Raw genomic sequence first — 14745 nt, forward strand, 5'->3', positions numbered from 1 at the left:
TATTAACTTAGCAGACTCACCTGAATGTTCTTGAAATTTCTACTTTTCTTGCAACTTAATGAAATCACCTAGAAAATTTATTTATATATGTCTGTTCGACAATGAGTTCAAGGCAAAACAAGGAAGCAGGGGGAGGGAAATGTCTCCTGAGAAAAGGAGAAGATTCCTGGAAACAAAAGTAACATCTCAAAACATATGCCACTTTCAAAAAATAATTACTGTGAGAAGTTTGTGTGATAGTCTAGTTATTCTTTACTCCATTTGCTTTCCAGAGACTCCATATTCTATAAAAGGACTGGAAATTCCTATAATGAATACTATAATGGAATTTATTATGCCAACAGAATTAAGCTTGTGTCAACACTCCCGTTATAAAATCTTGGTTTTAAGAGTTCGTAACTTGTGTCTATAAATACTGCATGCCCCACTTTATTTCTGAATAAGTCAAAATATTATTGTCTCACAATATAACATTGTTGCAGTGATGTTACTGCTTTCAAATAAACAAAGGTCATGAGTAACAAAAGATGAAAATAGGAAAATAACCTTATTGCTTTATCCTTAAACTGTTTATTTTTTGCAACAGTGCATTTGAATTTTAAAACATGTAACACTGGTTTGGGGTAGGTTTTTTGTTTGTTGTTTTATTTTCTTTTATAATTTAACATACTGCCACTCAGATTCTTTCTGTGAAAAACACTAGGTTTGCTTTTAGTTGTTTGTTGGGGTTTTTTTTCCAAAAAACATGCCTGTTACAAAATTATGTTTTGGTCCCAATTTGAAAAATAAAATTCTACTGTTAGTGTGGGAGCTGAAGGAGAAAAGAGCCCTCATATATCTGCAGGAGCAAATTAAATGGCATAAATGGTATGACAGCAGATGTAGCATCCTTTCCCTGTCCTCCCTTATGTGCCTTCTATTCATTGCAGCAACAGGAAATCTGATGTTGCACAGGAACAAAACAGTGTTCAAATCTTTTGAGTTAATACTTGCTGGATTTATGGATTTGCTCCAGAAATACTAACTTTGACAGGAGAGAAGAAACCAGGTGCTCTAAGAACTATAAAGACCATAGTAATTAGACTGGGGGTAGGGAACAGCTTTCCTGTTATTGCTGAGTGTAAGTTGTAATATACAATGTGGAAGGCTGCTATGTTTGAGACATTATTTTCTATGTAATTTGCACCCTTTGCCACTCTTTTTTTTGGTTAATATTTATGGGGTTTGTTTTCATGAAACTACCAAAGTGATAGGAATGACAGCATAGCAAATTATTAAAATTAAGTGTAAGACACACACAAATATATGGTAGAGAGACAGAGCTAATTTCATATGAAAGGTAATAGCTGAAACAGACACATATGCAACCAGGGATGTTTAATTAATTAAATGAACAAAGTTTAGCCCATGAATGCACAAATAAGGAAATGCACATATACATATAAAGAAGTATCAAATTTAATTTTGAACTATCAATACTAGACCCCAGAGATTTTCAATAAACCAGTGCCAATCTGGACCCATGTTGCTAATTGCATGTTATATTTAAACAGTGTAGTTTTAGGCCTTTTTTAAAGCACACTGCTTTAGATAATCAGCCTCAAATTTTATATTCTTACTGAGAAGTTTTTAGATTTTTAGCTGCCAAAAGGAGTATAAATTGGGATATCTTGCAATATGAGGAGTAAGAAAGAAGAAAAAGATATTCAGAAAAGCATTTGAATAATATTTGAATATTTTAGGTTAGAAAGAAGCATTTGTTGTGTCTGTATAGAAGACTAAGATGTATAAAATTCTCCCAGTTACTTCAGAAGCAGCCCTTAAAAACAGAAATAAACACCATTAGTAAATTCAGACGAAAATTAAAATGGCTGCTAGTAAAATATTGAACATGGATTTCTAACATATAAAATACATGGTAAAGTGGAGGAAAGACAGCTGACCTGGCTTCTTTCAGGAATACGAATGGTGACAAAATGAGAAAACCAACTAATTTCAATCCCATTAACCTCACATGTCCAAATAATCCATAGACAGTAAAAATATTTCCTTATTATCCTTCAAGCTATAGGTGGCAAGAAAGAACTGCAAGGAAGGCACAGCCACTGAAAGAATAATTATTCCTGAAGTCTTGGCTTTTCAGGTAATTTACACTGTGATATCCAATCTTTGCTGGGCTATATTGTTTCTAAAGCCATGGAGACATAGACAAAAAACCAAATTGTGGAATCTATTGTAATCTTCAAATGGCACAACACTAGTCCTGCTGGTTTGGGAAAGAAGTTGAACTAATGAAGATGTGTTAAAAAGCATTATATTTCTGTTTTAATACATGCCTGGGTTACTGTGAGAAAGCAGGAGTTTCAACATTATGAATGCTGTATCCATCGTCTCAGAACTTTGTGGAATAATTACCTGGGCGAACCACAGTCCTCCCCTTATGTGCAATGCAATTATATGACAAAAACTTCTGCAATTCCATTTCTTTTTCATTCTGTATACTCCTGGGTTCATCTGCAAGGTATTATTCCAAACCCTCTTATAACAAATGAAGTTGTATTTAAAATTGCATTTTGTGTTCCATATTCAGAATTCAAGGTGCCTTGTAAAAAGAAGATACTGTCATCTACATCCAACAGGGTAAATTAAGAAAGGGAGAGTGACTTGCTCAGCACTACATCAGGCATCAGTGTCAGTGCCAGGAGTATAATGCTGATTTCCAGTTAGATAGGTTACCAATTTGAAGGAAGGGGTGGAGGAGGTGACATTATTATGTTAAACCTGGAAGCATAGACTTTGCTTATAATAGCACAGAATCTGTAATTCAGAATCACAGTTTCAATTTCTCTGCTTTCTTGTAATGCGTGAAATCATTAGCATTTTGTCCGAATAAAGGAGGAGAAGCTTTCCCATGTAAACTGAAAAGGAAATTAATTACTGTGTAATCTATTTATCTGCTGGTTCATTGAAGGTCTTTCTGGAATATCACAAGATACAAAATATGCACACATTATAGTTTAGAGTATGCCTCTGTCATCAAAGAAAATTCAATTTTAATATCACTTAGAGCTCATAATAATCAAACTGCAACGTTGGCAGAGAGTACATTGAGCAAAGACCAGCATTAATTTGGACAATTCTTCCTTTTTCATGCTGGTAAGAAAAGATTACCATTAAAAAGAGCTCTTTGTAACGGATATTCATACTGGTAGTCTTCCATCTTTTGTGCACATACATTTGTGAAGGAGCTATACAGGTGTAGCATAATGTAAACAAATACGATCTGCTGTACACAATCTGTATGTTTAGATATTTACATGCATTCCTGCTTCAAAAATGCACTCCTGCTCTAAACACTGTGCAAACACATCCATAGGAGACCATGTGGGAAACTGAGCAGCTGTTTGATGTGGGACCCTATCCACTCCTTACAAACTGAAGAAGATAAGATGAACTGGATATCTGCACATTAAGGAAAATGTCAATATTCCAGCAAAAGCATTAAAAATGGAGATAAGAGGTGTCCAGCCCAGCTCTCCCAGACTGAAAGAGTGCATGGTAATAGCACCAAAATTTCACTTTGCCTCAGTGGTGTCCTGCAGCAGAGGTGAAGAGGTGCATGGGTCAGGCAGCAGTGCACAGCACACAGCCCTTCCCTCAGTGGTTCCTCCGTGTGCCTTTGTGCCGTCCCAGCAGGAAAGAGGATCTGCTTGTGTTTGCTGTTGGGTGAATGAATCCATATTCCTATGGTTGATACACCTAAACTGACAGTCAACATACTTGAACATGATCTGAAGTTCTCATTTGCTGTCTTCTAAAAGGACAAATGTATTAGGCTAAAAAAAATAATGCATATGTCAAAAAGCTTTCTAACTTTAGGTAAAAAGCTGAACATTCCAGAATAAAAAAAATAAATATTAAACATCTCCTGCAGAATGAATGCATCACATTATTTCCCTGTTCTTCCCACATGAAGCAATTTATTTCACCCATGGAAAGCTCAGGAAAATGTACTTCACAGTATGTACCTCTGGTAAGCAACTTTGCTGGAGATCCAATAAAAAGGAAAAGTTTAAAACAGTAGAAAATTAAATATAATGCCTCTGATTACCAAAACTACTACACCCACAGTAAAAATGAAATCAAGCTTGATAAGCTAGGGGAAGACCAAAGAACTTAATACAGCAAACAGAAGACTAAACATTCGAAGTAAAGTTATCCTTGATTGCACAGTGGGAGACAACTGCCAAGAGATGTACTCAAGCTAGTTTTTTTTAAAATTAATTTACTGCTTGCTACACTTGAGTCTCAAAGTGCTCATGACACATAAAGAGCAATTGCAGAAACTCAGTCCAGCTGCTGAGGTTTAGTATTTCTTGAATTCAATAGTAAAAGACTGGAGCTGAAGAAGACATGCTAGAATAATTAGGAAATACCCAATATATTAAAAGAGGGGGTTTTTGTTTAAAGTTAAATATTAGCCAATTGCTCAAGTCACAGTAAACTTATATCACAGGCCTGATCCTAAGTTTTCATGCATATTGTATGTTTTAAGCAAATGGTCAGTCTCTTGAAGTCTTCCTTAGCTGTGTGCAACCACAGCCAGCTCTTGTCATTACACTCTTGAATGGCTTTTCAGAAAAGAGCAGACAGCCTCTCCAAATCCCTGCTCCACCTTGTAATGTTTTCCTCTGTGCTTTGCAGATAATAGGCAAAACACACCACAAAATGGGAACAGTTGGAGTATTTGGTTCACTGAATTTAAACACAATGCATGTCTCTTTCTAATCTATTAAATGCACATTCCACAGTCAGCTTGAATCTGCTACAAAAGCTGTTCATTTTTTCCTTGCTGCAGTTCAGGTACCCAGTATACAGCTTTTCAAGCTAAAGAAACAATATGCTGGCCATGCCTCCAAGAATTACCGTTTACCCTCTCCAAAGTAAATCTGCTCGCACAGGACAAAATGTTACTGCTCAGAGGCTGTGAAAGGTTTATGCCTAAGACATCATGAACCCTCTCTACCTCCTCCTCCGTAACAGTACCAGTAATAAGACCCATGGATCAAACAACGTTGCTATAACTATAGAAAAGTTCACTTTTTAATTTGCTTGGTCAAAAGCCAGGTGCAGCAACCAAAAATCAAACAATAAATTTTGTCTATAATCCCACTGTGTAGTACCAGAGTCAGAAGCTTGCATAACATGACAAAATTAAGTATTTTCAAGTACCCGGGTGTACTCCCACTACTGCATTTCTTCAAGGTGAAAGTAACCATCCACTGCTTCACATATGGGGTGGCACTTCCAGGCTGTAGCCTTACTTTCTGCACTCTCCACAGTCCAATTTTACAGACCGTGTTTCTGAGCTACAAAATTTGCCATTCGACTCCAAAAGCAGTTGTCTTCCTGACAGATCTCTGAACATTTCCATCCCTCAAGAAGCACACCATAAAGCTCCATTTCACTGTCTCAAGAGTTCAGTTCCTCCATATACAAGCTTGCAATTGCAAACAGTGGGTAGCATGGACAGGCACACTCCACGTTGCTCACTCTTGCTCCTGCACTCTGTTTACACTGCCTTTGAAAACAATCAGGTTTGGGCAACTAAGAAAATTACCAATGGACAGATTTATACCCATCAACTGAGTTAGAACGAGCCCTGTATGCACGTGGAGCTAGCATCGAAGCAAAATGAAATGCACTAGCTTGAGCCACCACTACAGCTGAAGCATACCACTACTAACTGCAGCTCGGGCCAATGGTGTGCTCCAGATGGCAGAGTGACAATGACAGTAAAACATACGGTGAAAATAAGAAAAGGACAGGAAGATATTCCAAAAAACCTTCCACTTCTTTTCTGCCTTGACAAAGCAATGACAAGCAGAGAGAACTGTGGGAGCTGAGTTTCCTTCTGACAGCCTGAGAGAAGCCATACCTCACAACAGATCCACAACAACGTGGCACAAGAGAATGCACTTGGTACCCAGGTGTGAAGGCACGGTGGGTCTCTCACAGCGCAGCACACCTCTGCCATATCTCTGTCCCTGAGGGCATACCCTCACGACGCCAGTCAGGAGTGTGCCTGCCTTAGTGGCCTTTGTGGAGACTTACATAGGCGCAGGTGAGGCCCCTTCAGCCTTCCAGAGTCAAGGTGCCTGTTAACAGGCAGGTTTCTGCCACGGTTGTTTTTGGCATCTTACACTTCCAGGCAGACTCAGAGCAGCGTAAAACAACTCATCTGCCTGCAATTGAGAGGCACACCCTAGCTCTTCAGAGCTCCTCAAACAATGAGCACCATCAGTTCCCAAACATGGCTATCTTCCTTTGTACACACCACCCTTAGCCTTGCTCTGAGTTTCTTCACTCTTCCCAAAACCCGGATCCCTTTTCAAAGATAAGTTTCTGCCCTCATTTTCCTTTTGCTCAAAGGGGAGATTTTCAAAGGCAGTAATAAAGTCAGACTTTACAGTCCACTGGCTCCCAAGGGATGCTAGATGCTTACCTCAAATTTGTGTCCATAAAGAGTTCCTCTGGCTCTTTCATTTTTTCATCTGTAGAGATCTTAAGATTTTTCTATTTGCAGGGACTAACTGCTCTTCTCTGTTTATTAATTCTGTTGCTTAACTACACTGATGCTGATCTGAAACATCCAAAAAGACCGAGTGTTTCTACTTTCTGGGGCCTATTAGCCCAGCTTGAAGGCAGGGAGAAAATGCATAGGCTCAGGCAGTCTAGATTTACTGCTTGTATTGCACAAGAACTTGTATGAAAACAAATATAAGAAAGTGAATAAAGCCAAATATTAGATTATAGGATCCTTATTTTAATCTTCTTACATTTTCCTATGAGAGGGAAGAACATTTAAGTTTTAAGAGACAAAATAATCCTAGCTGAGGAATGGTAGCCCCCTTTCTGCCAATTGGGAATGATTTCCTGAAACTTAAAAATAAATGTGTGCCTGGCCTCTTCTCTTGCCTTTAAATAAGAGTGCTTTCATGACCTCACTGCTTAAAACTGTCACACAGAAGAAATTTTTCCCTGTAGCCATCACTCAGAATGACCTTCAAAGAGACCACGAGGGCAGCCAAAATTCTAAAATCCGTTAAGACTGCTTAAAATAGTTAAAACCAAGCTTCCCACCACAAAAGTGGTTTGATATGATTGAGTGTGGTTCATATAGCAGTGATATGTTAATGCAGGTACTTTACAGAATGGATTATTTATATAGAGAATCCTGTTCACTGCTTTTGCACCGGAAAGAATGATGCCCTCACTGATTTTAATGCCACCCTGGAGCATGGGTAGGGGGAACTGCAGCATTGCTTAAATAAATACTCTATTTGTTGCTTCACATTCCCATGAGGCAAAAAGAATTTGTAAGTATTGGGGTAGTTTCACTAGCTCTTCATTCCTTTTTTTCCAGGAAGAGACTAGGATGATGTCATTTGCCTTTACATACTCTCTCAAACAGAGTAACAGGGACAAGACAGCCTTTGAAGAAGTGGATCCTCTCCACAGTTGACTCCCAGGGGTACTTTTCCCCAACCCTGCATCCTGTGGGTATTTACATACAGGCATGTCTGTGAGTTGGTGGTTATCATCATCCTGTGTGGTACTGTTCCTGGCATTGCTGCCTCTGGACAACATGCCATAAAATTGCTCTGATGTCATTTCCTAAATGACTAGCAACTCTCTATTTGCACTTATGAGGTACCTTTTGTCAGGGCAAGGTACCATTAATAAGTTTGAGAGGAAAATGGCTATGTTCTTATGTGCTATGTAAAGGTAAGATATTTGGTAAGAGTTCAAAGGCTATCGCCTGTACAAGAAACTTGATCTTACTTGAAAAATAAAGGTGTGATTTCACACAGGATATTGGCCTAGATATATGCCTTTTCCTATCACATAACATACCATTATTTCACATCCTTATCTTCAGTTTTTAACTTGAAAGTAATGATTAACAAAGCAGATATGAACCTTTAGAAGCCTATTCTGGGAGAAACAGAAGTAAAAGAATTTGTCGTCTATCAGATAGCAAACATTACAAGGCAATTGGATGCCTAGATGTATCCTTTATGGTGTAAGGAAATGCTTGGCTCTGTGCTTATTAATTCTTAGTTCTATGATTTTAATATCTCAATGTTAAGATGTAGATTTAACACTGGTAGAAATGGTATGTGTGCTAATGAGAGAATGGCGGAGTTTGGAAGGGACCTCTGGAAATCATCTGGTCCAAGCCCCCTCCTCAAGCTTGGCCACCTAGAGCCAGTTGCCCAGGGCCATGTCCAGGCAGCTTCTGAATATCAACAAGGAGGGAGACTCCACAATCTGGGCAAACCCTGCCAGTGCTCTTGTCACCCTTACAGTAAGGTGTTTCCTGATGTTCAGAGGGAACCTCCTGCCTTTCATTTTGTGCCCCATTGCCTCTGTTTTTTTTTCACTGGGTAACACTGAAAAAAGCCTGGCTCCATCTTCTTTGCACTTTCCCTTCAATATTTGTACACATCGATAAGATCCCCCCTAAGCCTTCTCTTCTTCAGGCTGAATGGTCCCATCGCTCTTAGCCTTTTCTCATATAAGAGATTCTCCAGTCCCCTAAACAACTTAGTAAACTTTTGCTGTACTCTCTCCAGTATGTCAATGTCTCTACTGTAATGTTTCTATTGTACTGCAGAGCCCAGGACTGGACACTACTTCAGGTGTGGCCTCACAAGTGCTGAGTAGAGAAAGGCTCACCTACCTCGACCTCCTGACAATGCTCCTCTTAATGCAGCCCAGGACACCATTAGTCTTCTTTGCCACAGGCACACATGCCTGGTTCATGTTCAGCTTGGTGTCCACCAGGACCCCCAGGTCCTTTTCTTCACAGCTGCTTTCCAGCTGAGCAGCCCCCAGCATGTACTGGTGCATGGGGTTGGTCCTCTCCAGATGCAGAACTTTGCACTTCACCTTGTTGAACTTCATGAGTCTCCTGTCAGCCCATTTCTCCAGCCTGTCAAGGTTCATCTAGATTGCAGCACAACCCTCTGGGTATATCAGTCACTCCTCCTAGTTTTGTGTCATCTGCAAACTTGCTGAGGGTGCACTCACTCTGCCCCAGTATCCAGATCATTAATGAAGATGTTGAACAGGATTGGACCCACTAACAATCCTGGGGGTATACCGCTAATTACTGGTCTCCAGCTAGAGTTTGATCCACAGACCACTACCCTCTGGGCTCCTTCACCCAGTTTTCAATCCACCTCACTGCCTGCTCATCCAGCCTGTGCTTCATCAGCTTCTCTAATGTAGCCGTCTAGCTTAGTTTCATTAACTGATAGAATAAATCCTTATTTTTACAAGTAGAAAACGAGCTGTATTACTTTGGCATTAACATGCTAAACTACTAAACTTAGCATCAACTGCTAAACTACTGGAAATGTAAAATTGCCAAGGTGAGTGAAAGGAATGCCTCACAGACACAGATTTCCACTGTAGTTTATGTCATAAACTTGTCTCTTTTATTTGAGGTGTTAACAACTCATCTCTGTTTAGAGATGGCTATGCTTTAAAGTTTGTCTTTAATACTTCTTGAATTGTTACCAATAGTGAAAACTTCAGCCTCAAATAGCTACTAATTTTTAATTTTCCTGAAACTGGTGAGTATACCAAATGTATGCGAAAAGCTTGTCCAGCCCGACTAATGCCTTAGGGATAGTGAAATGTATAGAAGGAAAGCACATTAACAACGCCTTGTAAAAGAACAATTAGTAACTTATTTTTTATCCTTCCAGCAAGCAAATAGCCTGTATCACACTATTGTTTTTATTGAATACTTCATAGTGCACGTAAAGAAGTATGTTGCTTTTCCTGTGTAAAACATCTGTACTTCATTATCCCTTTTTGGTAGTGAAACAGTTGATCTGCCCCTTTTGAACACGTTAAGCTCAGGTGTGGCAAAGGAAACCAGGCTTATGACACTTAAAATAACCATCTCTCTGTTAGGCAGGGCCGGCGCTGAACTTCAATTCTCTCTAATCACATCATACAAAAGACACATTCATTTATTTAAATGGGCTGTGTTTCACAGCTGCTGCTGAGGATGTTATGGCCTGTAATTCAAACTCTGGCTAAAGGAGCCCCAGACTACTGATTTGTGGAATTTGGGAAGCGCAGTGTACTTGTATGCTTTCATTGACCATCCTCATGAACAGAGACAAGAACGCTGAACCAGATGAGCATCTAGTCTAAAGCAACAGACTATTCACAGACTCCTAGTTCTTCATAATCAACAACGAGTTTTCTAAGTGGAAGCCAGCCTGTGACCAAGGACCAGACGCAGATCACCTCCCTCAGCAACACATACAGACTGCTTCCCAAAGAGCCAGGTGCCTTAAAACAGTCAAGTAAGGATGCCCTCTCCCCGTACCCCCACGACCAAGAAGTGAATGTTTCTGCCCGTATCAGAAATGTGTGCTTAAGCTCTGAGATTTAACTACACAACATAACATGGAATTAGACTGTTGTCATTGATTGAATGAATCAGAGCTTTAGTTGCTTAATCCTCCGGATGAAAAACCTTTCTTATAGCTCAGATTTACACTGTCTTTCAACACTTACCTTCAACATGAGACATGAAAAGTAACTAAGCAGGTCACAGGTAAACAGACTGATTTTTGAGGCTTTGCATGTGGAGCATATCCACATGCCTATCCACTGGAGAAGAGTGGTAGAAATTTGTCCATTTGAATGCCATACACCCTTCAGCAATATCAAGCCTGCTATGACTTCACAATTCTGTGAAGCCCCCCAAAAAGCCGATTTGCCAATTTCTGCCTAGCACCTCCCTTCTGTAAATATACCAAAAGTCTGCTCAGCCACACAAGCATAAGGATGCTATGTGGTAGACATGTCACCTACTTTTCCTCACTGAAGAGTCTATTAGGCACAATAAAAGATGTCACCCTGAAGACAGAAAGAATTGGGGGTGGCGGGGAGGGGTGGGGGCTGAGGGGAGTGTCCAGCCTTTTAATACCAGAGGAGATAGACTTATGCGTTTATTTTACTAATTTTGAGGGAAATTACTCAATTTATGACAAAAGGATACAGAATAAAAAGCAGTTAGTGAGGGCGAAAAGCAGCCCCTCTTCTGAAATTGTGGAAAACCTTGAAAAGAGTGAAATCAAAGCTTAAGCATTATTTTCTTCTCATCAATCTCTAAATGAAGGTTTTCAAAGTAGTGTAGTTAATTTTACTATCTTTTGATTCACAAAGTTGCAAATGTACTGATCACTGTGTGATGCTGTTCTTCAAGAAAGAACCTAAACATCATGGCCTTCACTGGCCTTCTCTCTCAAGTGAGTTTTATAGGTGCTGTCTGAGATCCCAAGGCACACTCCACAGATACGACTGAAGCAGGACAAAGTGAGATAGATAAACAAGTTTCCTTGCCAACCTTGTTAACTTATCGGGATCCTGCACAGTGAGAGAAAAGCAAGTTTACTAAGAGAAATGTGGTTTGTCACTCACTCTGAACAGGAGAGACACCAGAACCAAGCTGGCTTGGATCTGCTTTCAGCACTGCAGAATCGGAGGAAGGCTGCCTGTGCTTGAGTCGAACTGGCACTTCTGTCTTTACTTCACTAGGTAAAATAAAACTTGCCAAATAGGCTATACGGAAAACCATTCCAGGCTGCAGAACTTCTTGAGACTCTTCTTTGAGAAAGAGATGTTTTGTTCAGAAAACAGGCCTGTAAATGGGGTATTCCCATGGATTAACCTCACGCATCTAACAGAGCTGCCTCAGCCGGGAGGCCAGACTTTGTACTTGATGAAGACTGACGAGCTCTGAATCACACTTTCAAAGTCATCTCTCCCTCCCATGACTGAGCTGTAAACTTATTTTTCTTTCAACAATCTAGGGGAGTTCCAGGGAGGCAATAAATTGCCTTCTCTGAAAAGGTTTGTCCAATTTATGCTGAAAAACGTAGCCATATTTTTACTTAGTGATTTTGGCAGACAAACAAACAAAACCACTGTGCCTGGGTTTAAAAGGTGCATGAAAGGACTTTGAAAAGCAAGTTGTCTGATAAATCAGCCCATGCAAAAAAATTATATGAAAAGCAAACTTACTCAAATTAATTTTAATATAATATCACAAGCAGTGTCAGAAAAGTAAGTCGGTCTACTTAGCTTCAGAGCTTAGTTTGAATGAGATTCTTGCAATCATGATTCTTTTAGCATCTCTGCATGAGGTCTTATGAGAGAGCTTTTAATAGTAGCACTATTAATACTTCAGGAATCAAACAGAAAGTAAATGTTTCCAATTTTTATTTCCAGAGGTTGATGCAATCAAAATGAGACTATTTAATCAGGTAGTATCTGAATTGCAAATTTTTAATGGTTTCAACACAGTCCTCTGTTAGAAAGGAAACTGGGTAACAGCATACATTAGCTGATGCAGTAGCTACTACATAAGGTGACTTTGTGCTTCTGTCTGTCTTTCCTCTCCACACACTCTGTTGTATCATCTGCAATTTTTTTTTTCACCTCTTCTGCTGAAAAGGAGCTGTAAGCCTGTGCAGCCAGGCAGGAAAAGTGCAAAGAAACTTAAAATGAGTTTAAGAGCCAACAGATCTGCAGTTAACGCCCTTGGTGACTAAAGTTTTGGTGCTGCTCCACATCACTCCCATGCTGGCCACAGCTGACAGGAGGGTTCCAGGAATGTGAATATCTACAGAATCCATAAAAACAAGGCTCACCATCGGTCAGCAGCTCTCCACCTATTCCTCTGGGGGGAATAATTACTTTTAGCTGAAGCCATTTATTGGGAATATGATAAAACATACAAAATGCAGCCTATCCTATTTGGATTTTGTCTGTTTACAGGAGCTACTTTGTTCCACTTAGCTGTTTCCACTGCTTCGGCCCACTGGAAACAGTAAATTCCCTCTTTATTCTCAAACACTGATGCTTACGTTGACACGGTTCAGCAACTCACAGATTAAAATAGAGGGCAACAATTTTAAAAAATCTCCACAAAGACTAAGATCAAAGCTTGCAACTTTTATCCCACATTGAAAATCACAGGCTTTCTACCCACTTTTGTCAATCTTTTTCTACATATACAGCATCCTTGGCCTTCAGCTGCGATGACCTGTAACTGTGAAAGGCACTGTTATTTGCTTGTTAGTAGTTCATGATTAGTATCTTTAATTAGTTGTTACCACAATTTTGCTTAGGAACAACAGAACATAGATAACAATAATGAAACAAAACCCTCAGAGGAGTATTGCCTGAATGCTGCCTGTAACCGTAGGTGTAACAAGCCTCAGCTCACCTCCAGGCTGCAAGAAGTTAACGCTCCTCAGAAACACCTGCCTGAAAAATTTCATCTTTGGGCAAGAAAATCTTCAGAGGGAGAAATGAAAACATCTCAAGGGGGGAATTTTAAGCAAATTAGAAGAGGCTGAGTTAGGCAACTGTTTCTATAAGTATAATGTGACAGAATCCCTTTATGCTAAAATTGTAGCTATCGAAATTACCACAGTTGTTACATGCAGTTCTGAAGTTTGATATTTTTCAAACCAAACACTGGCAATGTTCAAGGCATCCCAGTTAAACCAGTGCCATGCATTTCCATTTCATCCCTTCCCCCGGCCGTCGCCGTCACCACACTGCCTGCTGAGGCCGGCCTTGACAGAACATCCCACGGGAGGACGGTGCCAGGAAGCCACAGACCTCACCGTGGGGGACCTGTCCTGTCAGCAAACAAGGAGACTGTGGCCCTCAGCACCATTTCTCTCTTGTTCTTTCCCGATGTGTTTGCCCCCAGACGCCTCTGCCTGGCCCAGCCCACCCCTCGCCCCTCTTCGCCTCGTCCCACACAATTTACCTCACGTCACGCTTTCCCGCTAACGGGAGGTCACCAGCGTTCCTCACTGTTGTGACAGCAGCCCCTCCATGCTGTCGGAAGGACAGCTTCAAATCACTTCAAGACTCCTCTGGATGCAACGACCACATCTGCTGTGGTCAAGCAACAGCCAAGCTGGTGGCGCCCAGGCAGGAGGCGGTGGGGACGCGTCCCCCCAGCTCAACAGCCCCAGGCACCCGCTGCAGCCCGTGGCTGCAGCCCCGCAGGCCCACGGCGCCAGGTGGGAGACCTGTGCCCTCCACTGCTTCGCTTGGCTGGTGTCTTCCCCGAACCTTGTCCTTTAAAACAACCAAGTCCCTTCATATTCTTTATGCTAGGGAAGAAGCACAGTGCTAAATCGCCTGAATATCTGAGGGGAGATGGAAAAACAAAGTCTGGGCAGTAGTAGCGAGATGACACAGCTTCAGCACGGAGCCAAGGAGGAGGGAAAGAGCTTAACCACGCTCGGCAAGAGGGCGGCAAACGGGAGGGATGGCGATAGTGCACCAGGTGAGAGAGGCAGTGCTGCAAACAGCGATGTAAAGAGCAGAGGGATAAGGAGTTCAGATGCAGGTCTATAGCAAGCAAGGAAACTGGTGCAGGGAATTGGCAGGGAAGAAAGCGAGCCAAAGCCAGAGTGGGGGCAAGAGAAGAAATACTTGTGAGGTATGGAAAACATTACCCTCCATACCCTGCATGGTTCCAGAAACTACCATTTCTCTGCTGTCAGCAAAAACCTACACCGAAACGCACGGTGTGCCCTCTTCCACTAGCCAGTCTACGGAAAGGACAAGACCTCCTGCATTTCCTGCAGCAGAAATGTCTGTAATGCAATTCCATTTTTCAAT

This window comes from Falco cherrug, chromosome 1 (assembly GCF_023634085.1).
Source record: "Falco cherrug isolate bFalChe1 chromosome 1, bFalChe1.pri, whole genome shotgun sequence".
Lineage (NCBI taxonomy): Eukaryota > Metazoa > Chordata > Aves > Falconiformes > Falconidae > Falco > Falco cherrug.